Source organism: Dromaius novaehollandiae, chromosome 2 (genome assembly GCF_036370855.1).
Source record: "Dromaius novaehollandiae isolate bDroNov1 chromosome 2, bDroNov1.hap1, whole genome shotgun sequence".
Classification (NCBI taxonomy): Eukaryota; Metazoa; Chordata; class Aves; order Casuariiformes; family Dromaiidae; genus Dromaius; species Dromaius novaehollandiae.
Genome location: NC_088099.1, coordinates 48,069,835 through 48,086,101, shown reverse-complemented (window position 1 = coordinate 48,086,101; position 16,267 = coordinate 48,069,835).

Genomic DNA, 16,267 nt, shown 5'->3' with positions numbered 1-16,267 from the left:
GTTATATTATATTTAAATGAACTTAACCCTAAGAGAGGAAAGAGAACAAAAATTCAAAGCAACAGAGATAAAATGTTAAAGATTTGAGAGAGAATGTTGGCAAAAGCTTTTTTGTAGTCATTGCTATCAGAAGATGGACAGCAAGCTCTGAAAAAAAAAGCCTGGTTGCCTGTGATGAAATGCCTGGTAATTGTCTGTCAATTTTAGCTGAGTAAATTAGCAAATGACTTATGGGCTGCAACTGGTGGAGAAGATTGGGGAGCCTCATCCATCATCTCCACAATAGCCATCATTTTCATACACTCTTGGGTGTTGTTTAACTGAAGGACAACATAAAATAAAATTTAAAAGCTCATAAATAAAATGTTTTAGAGGTTTAACCTAAAGAGGCACAGCCAAGGGTGATACAAATGATTTTTTATTACAGCTGATGTTCATGGAGGGTTTCCTGAAAGCCTGGTCCCTGCAAAGGGGCTGGAGGGGTTTGGTAGTGTGAGAGTCACAGCAAGCCGGGTTAGCAGAAGAAGCTAGTGCAGATAAGCACCAAACAGGACTGAGAGTAGGGAGCTCAGGAGTCTGTCGCTCCTTCTACGTGAGAATTAGGCACCTAATTAGTTTAGATGGTATTATAATCTCACCGGGAATTTCCTTGCACCTTAAGGGGAAAAGATAAAGCCTGAACAGCCCATGCAGGTGCTTCCTACTAAGAAACACAGGGCGGGTCTCAGCTGATCCAATGGATTTGGGGAGATGTGCGACCCATTGCTTTTGCTAAGGTGCAAACCTCTACTCTTATCCAAGCTAATATGGGGAGCATACCGGAGTGAAGGAGGCAAGGAAGAATGAATACCTAAAACAAAGAATTTTCTGTGGTGGAAGGACTAGAAAAAATGCACTGCTTACTAATAGACTATAATGAGCATGAATCTTCCTTCATAAAACCAGTTCTGTTCTGTTCTAACTCCATTGACAAAACAGAGTGTAGGTGGACTGGTGAATCAAACTTGGTGTTTATTTATAAAAACATCTGAAGGATAAAATGTTTTCCCTGGCAAAGTAACTACTGCAAATTCACTCTCTGAAGTTGTAACTAGCTCTATTTCTAGGAAACTTATCAGCCGGATGAACCAAAGGTCCTTTTGAACCTTCATCCCCTAAATAAAATCTGGAATAGAAACAGTGAAGTTGAGCCTTGTTCACCTTCTCATAAAGTAACAAACTGATGTGAAATTAATGATGTCATTTTCTGCTAAAGAAATTTACAAGAAATTAAAAGCACAGTCAAGTAAATGTAGTCTCAAACAACACTGAAGCAAATCAGTCACTCCTACATTGAATTATAGAGTAGTTTAGCAACACTGAAAACTGAAGTTTAAAAGACTAGTTTTTCAACTAAATTCCCTCAAGAAGAAAAAGTCCAGAGTATGCTTTAAATTATCACCTTTCTTTACAGACCAGAAGTAATTATTCTGTTTCACAGCAAGACTGATACACCTGGAGAGGAGATTTAAAAAAAAAAAAAACCCCAATGCTCAATCAGAAAAATGTGCCAAAGATAACTCCTTTGATAGCAGACTACTTTGCTTTTTTCTGCTGCAAAGGGTGTAAATGTTATGTTGTCTTCTGAAGTGATTGCTAAATTACCAAGACAGTGGCTGAAAGTGTGTTCATTAGCTTCCAAATGATCTAGATCCATCTTTTCTACATTTTTTCTTTTATGTTTCTTATTTATATTCTTAAATTACAGGCAGGCTTCTGAGTGAGTTTATAGATCTCTGGTGGAGAAAGGAAAGTGGTAATTATGTATGATGATGGCAAACCTGCATTTCCTGTTGTTTTTCATAGATGATATCCTTCCTCCCTTTTTTTTAAACAGTAAAAAAAATGTTTTTACAATAGATCTCAGTAAAGTCCCCCAAACCAGAGATAAAGATGAAAGTGCATTAGTATGAGGGCTAACAAGGGAAGATCAAATGTTGCATGAACCCTATTGATCCAGGTTATCTTTAATGTGCGTTTTCAGTTCTCTGCCCAGAACACAATTCACAATTATTTGACAAAGCCACATTGATTTTTCCCCTGTTCTCAGCACTCTCCAAGAGCAGAGGAAAAAGTCGACCAAAGAGCAGATGGTAGGAGGTCCCAGTTAACCTGCTGCAGAGGGCTGGTGAAGGCATTGCCCTGAGTGAGTGAGATGCTACCATGCTGAAGTTCCCACGTTCAGTTCACAGCACATCAGAAGACAGGAGAGGCCTTAACAGGCCATGTTTAATCCCCAGGGGAACAGCTGGGAGTCCCTTCACAAGGTGAACAGTGTGAGGCCGGTTAAGTCAGCCCTGAGAGAAATAGTCCTCTACTGGCAAGGCAAGGCCACCTCCCCTCACTGGAGAAGCATGCAAGCCAGCATGTAGTGCAATGTCTGCAGTGGTGACATAGCTTTATCCCTGCCTCTTCTGCCTTAAGTACCTTGGCCAACTGCTCTCTGATCTCAGAAATGCTGGTGGTGGGTGAATCATGAAAAGAGAAAAATAGAGAGCAGGGGCAAAAACTGGCAGCAAAGTCACTCATGCTGGTGAGGTGACTGGAGGCCTCCACCACCCAGCAGTCACTAGCATGCCCCGCTCTTCACAGCCTTCATGCCAGCCCTCTCATCTCCAGTATCCCCAGACTTTCACTACCCTGTGCCACAGTGCTGGTACCTCCCTTTCCTTTTCCCCAGGGTTGTGCTGGTTCATTCCAGCCCAAGCTCCAGTCTAATTTCCCACAGCCCCGGTGACTGTTGTTCCCTTCAGCCCCCTGGTATAAGCTCATCTCTTGTGTCCCTCTCCAAGATTTCTCAAGTGCCATCCAGATAAGCAAAGGGTAAAAAAGCCACAGTCTAGAGGTAGATCAAAAGGTGAGGCATGGGAAAGGATGCCACTAAGGCCCTTTGGAGAGACTGGAAACACCATCTGCAGTGGGATATTCCTGCCAGTGTGACTTAGGGAACCTGGACAAAACTGCATGCCAAGGCCAAACTGACCTTTGGATAGCTTCAAGCTCAACGATTCACATCACTTAGCTGAACTTACATCTCATCCCTGGCCAGAAACTTCCTCGGACTTCTCAACATCTTGCTAAACAAGGAGACTGAGCACATGGGTGGCAAGCTGGTCTGTGTTGTGTTGTCTGTGTTAGGTTGTTTCTTGCAACTGAGAGGTTGCAGCCTGGGGATTTTTCAGAGACAGAACATGAATATTACTTGGCAAATGCAGGTGGAGCAGCTGCTGACTGGCAGAAAATGCTTGGAAATGACTGTAGATACAAAGCAATAAACAAGTGCAAAGAGTGCTTGGGACATACTGGGAGGCTCGAGAATCTTGCGTCTCAGCCCATGGGGAGGAAAAATGAGCAATTCCAGCATGGTGAGGTATTAGCCAGGTGCCAATAGAGGTATGTGGTGTTTCCTTCCAGTATCTGCCAACCCAGGCTCAAACTGCAGCCCAGTGACAGTACTTTAAACACATTGCTTCTGAGTAATGACCTTTCTGAGTGAAATAAGTCACTCTGCAGTGGAGACAGAGTTTTTATAACACTGCCAGGAATTCAGAGCAGGTACTGTAAGTCAGTGACTGCTAATTCCCAAAAGGTTAATTAAAATGAGCAGGGCTTGTAGATGAAATGCAACAGCTGACTGCTGCAATTAACTCCAGAGTCACGGTTAGCATTAGGTGGCATTCTGGTATGGGGGAGGTCTTTGGATGAATTCTTTTGGCACTTATTCTCTTGGGGGGGGGGGGGGGCTCCTGTATATATCAGTCATCTTGCTCTTGCTAGCCTTTGGGTAATGGAAATGAATGAAACCCAATCTGGTCAACTTGGGGGGGGGGGGGGAGGAAATGCATTGCTGTTCTACAACCCTGCATAGAAATAGAAACTCCTGAACACTGAATTATAAAATATGAAGCTCTAATAAAGTCAGTTTTCTAATCTAAATACTGTGTATTACTGGGTAGCCTTCATTATCTCTTCCAAGTAAAGTTGGAGAGAGAAGACTTAACTACACTTTTGTGGGCTTGGCAAGGTGAGGAGATACCATTAGTCAAAGCAGGGCTTTGCCCCCAGCAGGCAGATAAAAGCAATGACATGCAAGAAGCTCTGGGTTCTGGAGAAAGGGAGAAGCTTTGGGCCTGGGAATTGAGAGACATCTGACGGAGACAGTCAGGGAAACAGGTAACTGGGAGGGGAGGTTCTGAAAACCTTGAAATTGGAAAACTCAGCTCCAAAGTGGCTGATACGGAGCCTGTTGTCTGGTGTCCCAGGATGGGAATTACAGCATTCAAACACTGAGCATGGGCTACCTAGGCCAGCCAACAGGAAAGGCAAAGGAGGGTCCTGTTCTTCTTTCATACATTGACACACAGTCCCAAGTTGGGCATTCCAGGAAACAGGGATTCAGAGCCTGAAGCCTTTTCTGGCTCCACCCTGCTAGTACAAATTGTCCAACGTGAGCCCTTCCTAGCCCAGCGGGAGGATGGGGCAGAAGGCAGGAGCCAGCACATTCAGACTCACATGCTGTGCCTGCAAATGGTTTCCTTAGCCCAGGCACAGTCTTCCTTGCGGGGAGCTGGCCAGTGCCTTGCTGGCTCAGCGAAGGGGTTGAAGTCCAGCCATGACGAAATGCCCTGAATTCCCCCTCCACTTGTCAAATCTGAGGCGTTTCTGTGTTGGTCCATAGCAGAAGTAGGCAGGTCTTAGGGAGCTTGAAGGCTCACCCCACCTTGGCTCACATCTGAAGCCTGCATCCCAGTCATCCTCTGTCTCCTCTGCACCCCTCCCTTGCAAAACAGAGCTGAGCTGCTGAGCTCTGGGTTGCTCAGTTGCTCGCAGTGCTCAGGCCCTTGCAATTGAAGATGTAGTTTCTTTTCCTTCTGCTTCTCAGGAGAGAGATGGCGTGTGCATGCATGTGCCGCTTTTTGAGCTGACTCACTGGGCTTGTGAGGCAGATGGAGCTGACAAAGTTTGTCTGCCCACGCTCCACCGTCTTCTTCCACAGTGGAGACTGAGCAAGTAAGGTCCCCAGGTCCATGCCAGCTCCTTTGGGCAGCTCAGAGCTCCCGACGGGGGACTTTTACCTCCATGAATAGTCATTGTTGTTGCCGCCAGGAAGTACCTGCGAAATAATAACATCCAAGAAACCCCTCCAATTGCTGCCTTTTATAGAAATTGAAGGAACAATTGCATAATAGATGCATGCAATTACTACATCAGGTGATGTGACCTTTTCAAAATCAAGACTTAATATAATTTTACAGGTAGTCCTGAAAAAATACTTTTTTTGTCTCTGTGAATATAAAAAATAAAACCTGAGTGTTCCAAGCAAAACTGTTCTTTTTTGTAGATGTTCCTTTCAAACCACAGGTAATAGTTGTTCTTTCAATTGCACCTCATGCCACAATTTCTGGACACCTGGAAGAAATGGAATAAAAGCAAGTCATAAAATAAATAAGTAATCCTATGAGCTATTGAATGTATGAAATCTGTATGAAGACCTTATGCCTTGAGGCAGAGCCCTCTTTTGTCTAAGATGAGCCAAGTTTAGCTTGCAGCCTGGAGCACTGAGCCTCTTTTTTTTTTTTTTTTTTTTTTTTTAACCTAGCAGCATTTTTTTTAAATATAACTAGGAGAAACTTCCTCTCTCTCAGACGTCATCCTGCCAAGTGCAATTAAAATTGACCAACAGTTTCAGAAGTTGTTGATAGGCACCCAGACAGCACTATTGCATTCATATTGGCTCTTTAGGGTAACACTCAATATAGTTTTCAATTGTGAGGTTGTAAGAAAGGCTATGACAAAAAGCAATGGATAAATATTTAAATAAATAATAAATAATGCATATGTTAAAACCAAAACCATGAATGACGCAGAGCTGAAGAGAAGAAAACTCTTTCCTTTTCTACTTTGTCATCAAACACACTTTTGTGTGATCTATGGGTCTCCTTCTCCTCTCAGGACTTTCTCCCTTTGCCAAAGATTATATCCATGATTCTGATATATGCTTTTGTGCTTTCTCCCTCTCTTGCCTTCATTCCTCTGACTTCTGACAGGGCTGGTGTCCATTCAGGTCACTCTGTGTTGGTATAGTCATGTGAGGAACGGCAGGTTAGTATGGGGACAGGGAGGTAGGTGCCTGGATGAAGGATGGGAGTAGAGTGCGAACAGAGGCCTACTTTATACCCACGAAAGACTGGTAACGCCTCAATTCCTACTCTAACTTTGAAGTGGACTGAAAAAGAGCCATTTTCACATGCTTTCCAGCCCAAAATCACAAGAAGAGCACTACAGACTGAAGTCTCAGGTCCCTGATGCTTTTTATATAACTTCCATCTGTACAACCGCAATGACTTTTAACAGCAAAAAATTGTCATTTAAGTCTAACTAATTCCCATAAAAAAACTATGACAATTTTCAAGACCTCTGCCTTGCTCCTGAGTCTGGTCCACATCATTCAGACTGTGAGGAGGCAGGCTGGATCTCTTCAGGTACCCCATGTGCTGCTTTTCTTTGACTGCAGAAGACATTAGTCTGCAGAACAAGTCACCGTTACTGCACACCAATGCCGTTCCTGTCCATCTCTCTCCATTCGGCATAGCTACTCAAAGATGTGTATATGGCTGCAGACTGCATGGGTTATTTGCCTGCCCAGGAGGGCAGATCCAGGCTGCAGGAGCTTATCAATTAACTCTTGTCTTCTTCACTTAAGGTACCATCTGTTATCATATTTCCTTGGAATTACAAAGAAATCTCGTTTTGTAATAAATCTGGAATTACACATATATATCTCAGGGGAGTTGGCCATGGGCAGGCATACAACGGTATTTAACTTCTGATGTCATGAAACTTATTCTAAAATGGCATTGTTCCACATATTATCCCTAGGAAAAAAAATAGCTTTCTCTCAAAGTTCCTGAATGGCCTCACAAAGACCTGTAAATGTCCACTTCAGCCATTTTACATGCATGTGTCTTCCAGTGAATGTGATCTGATGTAGCTTATTAGCCAAATGTATTCAGCTCATTGTTTGAAAGCTTTAATAAGTTAATAAATAATGCATTCTTTATTTTTAGATCTGTCTGTTAATGTTGCACATAGCTTAAATGGCATATGGATGCCCAGAACTACAAAACATTCGGAAGTCTTATTCCTCTGCTTTTTGATAATCCCCCTTCCTCCTGCTGAGAACATTTCCATTCTTGTGATTTCTTTCATGTGGCCCCATCCTCTTGCATGAAAGCAGATACCACAAATAATACGTGAGGAGGCTAAAGGACCAGTGATGTGAAAATTGCTTCAGTACTAATTCTACTTTCTAAATATAGGCACATTTTCTCTGAATACAAGGACAAGAGAACGCAAGGTGAATGGTGCTGATGCTTACTTCTACTCCTTCAAAACAGCTTCTGCAATAAATCCTTGGACTACTGGGAGGGGACAGATTTTTACACCATGAGGTTACATGTATAGGCATCTTACCTATAGGCCATTCCATCTTTCATGTGCTCCTGCTGAGGACAGAAGAGTGTGTGTGTGTAATATTTATACAGGTATATATACATACATATATATACATATATGGAGAGAGCAAGAGAGAGAAAGGCACATACACAGGTATGCACTACCAAATGAACTATATATTTTTTAAACATATGGATTTAATGCTCTTGAATTTATATTTTCTGTCTATTCAGAGGAAAGGTTTGTTCTGGGCCAAAGGCATGATGTTTATTATCATCTTTCTTTCATGCGCTAATCCCGGCCCTAACCCCAGGTGAAGTTTTTCTAAGGTTATCCTTACAGTCAAGTGTCATCGTAGGATGGACTTGCTGCTGTCACATTCCTTTGCCATGATTATAGCAAGGATGTCAGTGCTGTCAGTCAGTATTATTTTTTGATTCATACATTTATTTGGTACAGTACCTGCTGATCTGAAAACTTTGTTTCTGACATCTCTTTCTGTTTACTTGCTGAATGCCTCTGCTGACTCTGTGTTTTCCTTGCCAGGATGTAAGATGCATTTTGATAAGATCTCCTTTGCATGCCATGGACCTGATAGATGGAACAGTCTCTGCATTTTGATGTGGACAACAACAACAAAAAAATCCACCCGGGGAAAAAAAGGAACACAAATGAGAGCTCCTAATGCAACACTGCTGCCAAAACACTAGTGCTATTCCTTAGTATGCGTGGAGATGAATTACAAGCAACATCAAAGGGTTGTGTTGTCACTTTCTGTAGGCTTTGTAGCAATCATTTCTGAAACTTGAACAGCATTTTAAAGGAAACTTGAACAATGCTTTACCATCTTCCCTCAAGAGTCTTTTCAAAACCCATTTTTCCATAACACATCCCAGAAAACTACAATTTAGTAAAACTGGAGAAGGGTGTGTGTGTGTGTGTGTGTGTGTGTGTGTGTGTGTGTGTGTGGTCATCTTTGCAGCTGCTAGGTAGGTGTTCAATGTAATCCTGCCACTTTGGTTGATCTGCCTCACCTTGTCTTTTACCCTGACTCCCATTTTTATCTCTCTGTCTCTCATGTCTTGCCCAGGAGACTGCACTTCTTCAAGGACGAGATAGTCACTGCTGCAAAGCCCTATCACTCCCAACACAATGGGCTGCCAAAGTGGTTGTCATGCAGTTGCCCTCAGAATAGGCTGTTGAATCTATTCTGCAAAGTCCCATTATGAGAAGCAAGATATCTTACGGGGTCCAAAAGAGTTTGGAAAGTCTCTTGGTTCCATAGGGGAATCGTCACTCAGTGATAAGTCCCATAGGCTAAAAAAACTGGGACAAATTAAGTCTCTGAGCTTTCTCCTTGGAGTCATAATGTTCCTGAAAATGCTGACTTAACATTAAGGTAGCAATTGGATTTGATGAGATGGGAGATAAGCAAATAGTATCTGGGTCTTAGGGAAGAGTTGAGGTGGGGGTGGGAAGAAGGGAACCATATTAAAAATGTCACAGTGTAGCAATATCTAAATGAGTATCTGTGTGACCACATAATCCTGATTTCCTATAACTGTCCCCTGCAGATTCTCTAATGTTTAATATAGTGATTCTAGGCTTGGACCTGAAGGAAACTTTGCATGCCAAAAAGTTGTGCATTTTTTTCTAACTCTATCAGCTGCTTTAATAAAAGGCCCTCACTTCTCCACCTATTTTTATAACTATTTTCAGTCTCTTTCCATACAACCTGAAGCAAGTTAATGTATTTGAGATGACTGAAGATCTACCAAATTTGGGTGAAACTGAAACACATAAAGTCAAAAGTTATCAAGGAGGACAGACTAAACACAAATACAGGATAACTGCATAAAACTTCCTTTGGAGACCAAATTAAAAAGCATTTACATCTGAGACAGAAACTCTTACAGCTTTCTGATCCAAAAGATTTAGTGTTACAAAAAAAGTGAGTGGTTCCAGCTAAAACACTCCTAAAATGCTTATATAAGATGCAGGCCCTTAGTGCATGTAATCTTGGCTCCCTCAAGTGGCTAGTCCCAGTGACCAGATAGCTTTCCTCCTGTTTCAAAGCTCAAGTAGTTTTCCCTCAGCTGAAGTGTTAGAGGTCTGTTTCAGGGATCATGGCCTCAGACCCTGCTAAGATGTAGTGTCTATCTGGATGCAGCCATGTTTTTTTTTAATTAGTACCCAGTGAGGAAGTTGAACTCTTGTAAGCTCCACATAGGTCTGAGGTCTTATCATGCACAGAAAAAGTGAAGAGATTGGAATAGTCCATATTTCTTTCCATGTCCTTTTTCATGTCACCTGCTAGGGGATTGAGTTGCTTTTAGTAGTTTGGTCCAAATCCAGAGATAGTGCCTAAAAGTTTTGTTGCTGGTTGCAGTAGACCTCATTAGCTACGCTGGCAGAAGGTCTGCTCGAAATAAGGCTGGCTGGGGACCCATGAGACCACATCCTGACAGTAACCTCCTGAAATTTGGCAAAGACAAATGTGAAGTCCCACACCTGGGGCAGAATAGCCCATGTAACCAGAGAGGCCAGGACTGACCTTGTGGGGAGCAGCTCTGTGGAAGTGGAGAAGCAGCAGACTGTTGAAGCAGCAGTGCATCAGCACACCCTTGCAATATTGAAGGCCAATCAGCATCAGCAAGAGCATAGTCAGCAGGTCAGGGAAGTGTTCATTCCCTCCACTCAACACTGGCGAGGCTGCGTCTGGAGTCCTGGGTCCAGTTGGGGCTCCCCAGAAGAGGAAAGAGACAGACAAACCAGAGCAAGTCCAGCAGAGCTAACAAGATGTTTTGGGGCTGGAGCACAGAATTTGTGAGAAGAGGCTGGGAAAGCAGATTTACTGGCAAAGAGAAGGCAAACGGGCAACCTTGTAACAGTCTTCAGCTACCTAATGCAGAGGAAGACCGAGCCAGAGACTCCTCAGAAGTGCACAGTGAAAGGACGCAAGGCAACGGGCACAGGCTGCAGCGAGGATAATTGTGACTGGCCAGAGGAAGAAAAAAAAAATCACTGAGTGAGAGGTCAAGTGCTCGTACAGGGGCCCAGAGAGCCTGTAGACCCTCCGTCCTTGGAGATTTTTCATAACTAGACTGAACGAGGTCCTGAGAGACTTTCTGTGACTTGTTGGTTAGCCCTGCAGTGGGCAACGGTTGGACCAGACAACCCTGAGCTCTTCTCTGACCTCCTTTAATCTGTGACTCCATGAAACACTTGAAGGGGCCATATTTATCTGTTGTCCACCATGAGAGGGGAGACAGAACAGGGACCTTCACAAAGACAGGCACACGCTGGCCCAGACCCCAGCACCCAGCCAGCCTGCCATGGAGCTCAGCCTTGCTCTGCCATAAGTGCTTCAGCCAGGCTTTGGCCAAAATGTACAGCTACCCTCCAGCACCTGAGGCCACATAGATGGACCTCAGCCAGCTCATTTTAAAATTCAGCTACTGTTAGCCATATGGAGCTTAGCGTGTGCTGACTGCCTCAGCATTTACTCCACTGCTCAGGCTGGCTTTGCTGTGGGCACTGCGCTTGAGGCTACCTCAGCATACAAATGGTATGGGCTGCTGCTACAGCACAGACCGCAGTGGAGAAATAGCCAGATCCCACAGGGAGGTTTTGTCGCAGGAAATGTGAGAACAAAAGGCAAATTCATGAGGGCATGCACCTAATCTATGGGCTCTGCACAAGCGCTATAGGCAGAGTGACACAAGAAGACGGAGACATGTCTCCTCTGCACTTGTAAGCAGCAAGCTCTTTAAATTTCCTGGTACTCACACTTCTTGAGATGCAGATCTCTAAATTTATCTCCTCTCAAAAGGAAAGCTTTCGTAAGTCACCTTTAATTTATTAGGTCTTTCCTCAAAGAGAGGCTTCATTTCACAGCCCATTGTCAGCCACAATTTATCTTCCCTGTTTTAACAGTTTTTCATGTCATCATAGGTGGAGGTTTTTCAGGGTTTCTTCAAGGACATATAAAGATTGCTATTTAGTGCTCACCAGGGCAATATGTGTTGCTTCGGTTTCATGATGTACGAATGCAACTTGTTCAGCTGGATAGTAATGGGAATGTGAACTTATAGGAAAGAGGAAAACATTAATACAAATGCCTAACTTGAACCTAAATTGCACTTTTCATATAATAGAGTAAGACCTCCAGAGTGTTTACTAATTAGTCATGGTTTTAAGCAAAAAAGCCACTGTCGCAGATTATCCCTGCTGGTACAATGTCACAACAAGCCCCCCCAGGACTTTAGCAGGCTGCTTTATGTATGCATGACTCACCAATATGTCTTTAACTGAAGGCTTCCCTCTTCATTTATGCATCAGAAAACACAGAAGAAGCTGCAATGGGTGCTGAAGAGACTTGTGAAGTTTTCCCTTTCCTCTTTTCTTTGCTGGATGTGAGAACTGGGTATGGACTGGAATTAGGCAGCTTGCTTATTTAATTGGTCTGGAATTTTCCTTTCTATGATTCAAATTTTAATTCAAATCAGGAGAGAATTTTTTAAGCAAATCTCCTGGTCATCTTCACTTCCCACTCATTGGTTTGCATCACAATATGATTACAGGGTGCACAAACTGCATTTTTTGAGATGTAACTAAACTGGAAGATGTGCTCGAGAGATGTCCCTGATGAGTTCCAGCCACTAATGACCATTGACAGGATGAGACTGGCGCTATTGCAAAGTAAAGCATCCTGACACATGTATGAAGTGTACTTTGGACCCTCAGTACTTTCTTCTAGAAAATTGGACACCAACAATTAATTTTAATTCATTTTCATCTCTTTTTTATTTGCACAGTGCTCTAGACACAAGCTTCTGGAGGAGGGAAGCTCATTTCTATCCATGTTGGTGTTCTGTCACATTTAGGATCATAGCTTTGTAGTCTTGTAACCAGGAGTATGATATCTCATCGAGTTTCACATGAAAAATCCAGATTGGGATTCTTTCACTGTTTGGCAAGTAGGATGAATCAAGAAGAAAAACACAGTCCAGAGCAGATGGGTCAGAGGCATTTTACCTCAGCAGTAAGGAAGGAGCAAGGGGATTCCGGTTGCTCCTTGTGGCACTTTGCTGTACAGGATGAAAGAGTGAAGTCTGCATATGCTCATGACTCTGTGTGTGTGTGTGTGTGTGTGTGTGTGTGTGTGTGTGTGTGTGGTCTGCTCACAGACTCCAGCTGTGTGAGGAGTCTGGAAATGCTGTGAGAAATGGCAGTGGGTTGCAGTGTTGTCCTTTGTGGGGCAAACATGGCCCATGAGCCACGATGGCTATAGAGCCATCTCTGGCCTGGAGCTCTAGTTCCCAACAGAGCTGACCATGGCGAAAATCCCTATTTGCAGCTCTGTCCTACACAAGCTGCAGCTCCAAAATAAGGTGATCTTTTTGCTGCTCTTCAGCAGAAGCTGGCCCAAACCACAGTGATGCAGTGATTGGCGGTAACACCATGCTTGTTTCAACATTCAGCTTCATGAGGATGGAAGAACAAGCATCAATAAGGAAAGTCAGCCTTAACTGGTTTCTCTAGATTTAGCAAGGCCACGCATTTGCTCAATTATTTTGTACTTTTACGGCCATACATTTTGACACAGGCTTCAGACCCCTTTGCTATTTTGGAACTACTTTTCCTTTTGGAAGAAAACAGAAGCATCTTATCTTGAAAGAACAGAATTGCTAATTAGCTACAGTAGGAAAGCATCAGTCACAGCCTTGCAGTGAACCTTCACGCGTGCCATGTTGCTCCATGCTGCGCTACCGAAGTGATTTGTGACTCTCACCTTCAGGAGTCAAAGCTCCAGTGACTTGCAATGGGTGGTTTAATACCTTTTAAATGTATTTAGCTGCATAAGTATAAAGATAGATGCCTAAATGGGTGCTTTCACCAGCATCTTGGCCCTTAAATAAATCTGGTTGGATGCGCCTATATTGCTCCTGGGGAAAATGAACCTTCCATCTAAACCACATAAAAATTTCTGAAAAATCTTGTCCTTGCCTTAGAGAACCAATGCTGCAGTATCTCTGACACATTTTCTCACACACACATCTTAGTAAAGGTCTTTTTAGAAATGGGATTTAGGCACTCACAAACATAGTTCTCAATTTTCATCACTCTAAAAAAAGAGGAAAAAATTGCCTTGCTTTGTCATTATTTTAGCAAGTATTTTAGTAATATGGAATATGAAATAGAAGAGCAATGTGTTCTTCTTTGATTTGCTCCCAGTCCTTTCCATCAGCCTTCAGAGCATGTTGGAGAATGGCAAATAAATTTGTTTAGAAAATAATTGTAATAGCGAAACTGGATTATACAGCAAAGAGTCCAGGTCCAGGGAGCCTGCATGCTTGACGCTTTATGTCCACCCTCTGCACAGAGAGCTCTGCGCTGAACGCTCACCCTGCTGCAGGGTAGGCCACAGCAGTGCTAGAAACAACACTCTGGGTGTACTTGGTCCTTGCATCTCCACTAATTATGGGCATGCCAATAATCCCAGTATGAGAGAAGAAGTATGTCTTCGTTGCACCATCAGGTTACTCCACGTGGGATGACCCATGAAATGCCACCAAGTCTCAGGGCTCTCTGCACTCAACCATGTCAGTGCATCCTGAGAAATGGGTGAGGGGCACCTGAGAGCACCCTGAAGCTGGGTCAGCAACCAGGGGAGCCAGGGACTGCTTGCAAGCTTGCTCTTGCACAGGGATATGTACCAAGAAGGGTGATCGGGATCAGGGGACACAGCTGAGCCATCCCAGGCCCTCCCCGTGCCACCCTCACCCCTCAGGGTACTGCGAGGGGGAGCAGCAAGCTGGCCACCAGGTATCCAAGGCCCTTGCTGAGGTGTCCTTCAGGGCTGCTCTCTGCATGCTGCAGCATTGCATGGATTTTTCTGCTCTAGCAGCTGGCCCTGGGGAGGACACAGATACAGCTGCCTGCACAAAAGATGTTTTCTGTGGACGATTCTTGGCAGTAAAACTCCCTGCTCTGACAGCTTGTCAGCTCCCTCGGCTCTGAGCACTCTGCAGGATGCGTCAGTTTGCATCGGGGACGTGGGATTCTCCAGACAACTCTGCTCCGGAGAAGCTGGCAGCAAAGGCGAACAGGAATCTGGGTGCAAAGCCTAAATAATCTGTAGCTAGCATGAAAACACCAGCACTGGATCAATGAGACACAAGCAGAACGCCCTATGTTATTGTAACATCAGGGCTGCACTTAAAAAAAAATTAAAAGGCAGGACCTATAAATGATAAGGCCAAGATATTCTCAGATGTAAGTTTAGGCTCCTCTGTGCTTGTTGAGACAACTAATAAAACTGACTTGATTTTTTCCCAAGCACTAAAGGGCTTGCAGTACCATTGCGAGGGCTTGCAATGTCCTAGGTGAGGACTTGCAGTACCATTGACATCTGCTACATTTGTAAAGCTCAGCATTTTGGAGAATTTAAAGAAAAAAAAAGCATGTTGCCCCAAACACCTAGGTTTGGACTTTGGTCTCTGGCTTTAGACTTTTTAGAGGAAAGACATTGGTCAGCATGCCCTCAGTAATCTTCCCTTGGCCACTGAGTGCAACGCGTCCAAACAGTGTAAGAAATTTAACTGTTTCTTAAGTGGATTATTATAAGGATGGACTGCTCTTTGCATGCCCTCTGCCACGTGGGGGGACTGCGTGTGTGCAGGTGTGGCTGGAGGCAGAGCTTGGTTCCTTTGCCTCTTCTCCTCGTTGGCTGCAGATGAACCCTGCAGGCAGCGGCGATGCTAACCCATGTCTGTACCCAGGCAGGGGTGAGTATTAGCTCAGGCAGGGAGGGCCCTGGTGCAGTGCATGTCTTTCAGGGGGATGCGTGCAGAGCAAGCTCCTGAAATGCAGGCAGGGACACAGTGCTGGCTGGAAGGTGAAGGACAGACACTGCCATGGACACAAGCTTCGCTGTTTCATTAGTGTGACTTGTATGGATTTACTTGAAAACATGCTTATTGGCTTCTCTGGTTTAAGTAGCTCTTTTGCTAGTAGAAACTGAAGGATTCTCCAAATGCTTTTTCTACTTCTATTTCTCTGTAGGGAAAAGATGATAAATGATGTGGAAAAATACCTGAGCAGCTATGCCTTCTTTTTTTTTATATAAGCTCACATTTCAAAATAGTGGTGACCAGGGGAGACAGAGATGAGAAAAGGCTGTGTATTGCCTCTGAGAACCCCAAACAGGCCAAGTTATTCTTGGGCAAGGGTGATGGGGTAGGTCCATCAGTTTATGCTGGTGTGGCCCCTCTATTACCAGCTGCAGTCTGCACTCCTGGTGTCCAGCCGATTTCTGCGTATGTGCAGTGCAATTTGGTCATCCCTGTGAACTAGAGTACGCTGTGGACCTGTAAGTGCTGCAGTGCGTTTTCTCCAGGATTTGCTGCTGCAGAGGTTAACCAGCCAGCTGCCTAATCCAGCAAGAACTTCAGTAACTTTAACTAAGTAATCAGTTAAAAATACCATGTTTCTGCTCTTCCAGGTATGATGGAATTTCTGCAGACCGTCACTACTGGCTCCCTGGAAAGACCAAAGACAGCCTTTAACGTTACCAGTAGCTTTACTTGCCAATGTAGGGGATTAAAATGCTTTGTTGAATAGAGTCAGGAAATAGTCTTGGGTATTCTCTGAAAACACTCTCCTGGCTGATGCATCTCCTCTGAAAGGCAGCCTGTGAGGGACGCCCGGAGTGTATAGCGTTGAACATTGTCAAGAACAGTAATAAAGCCAAACTACATTTATAACATGG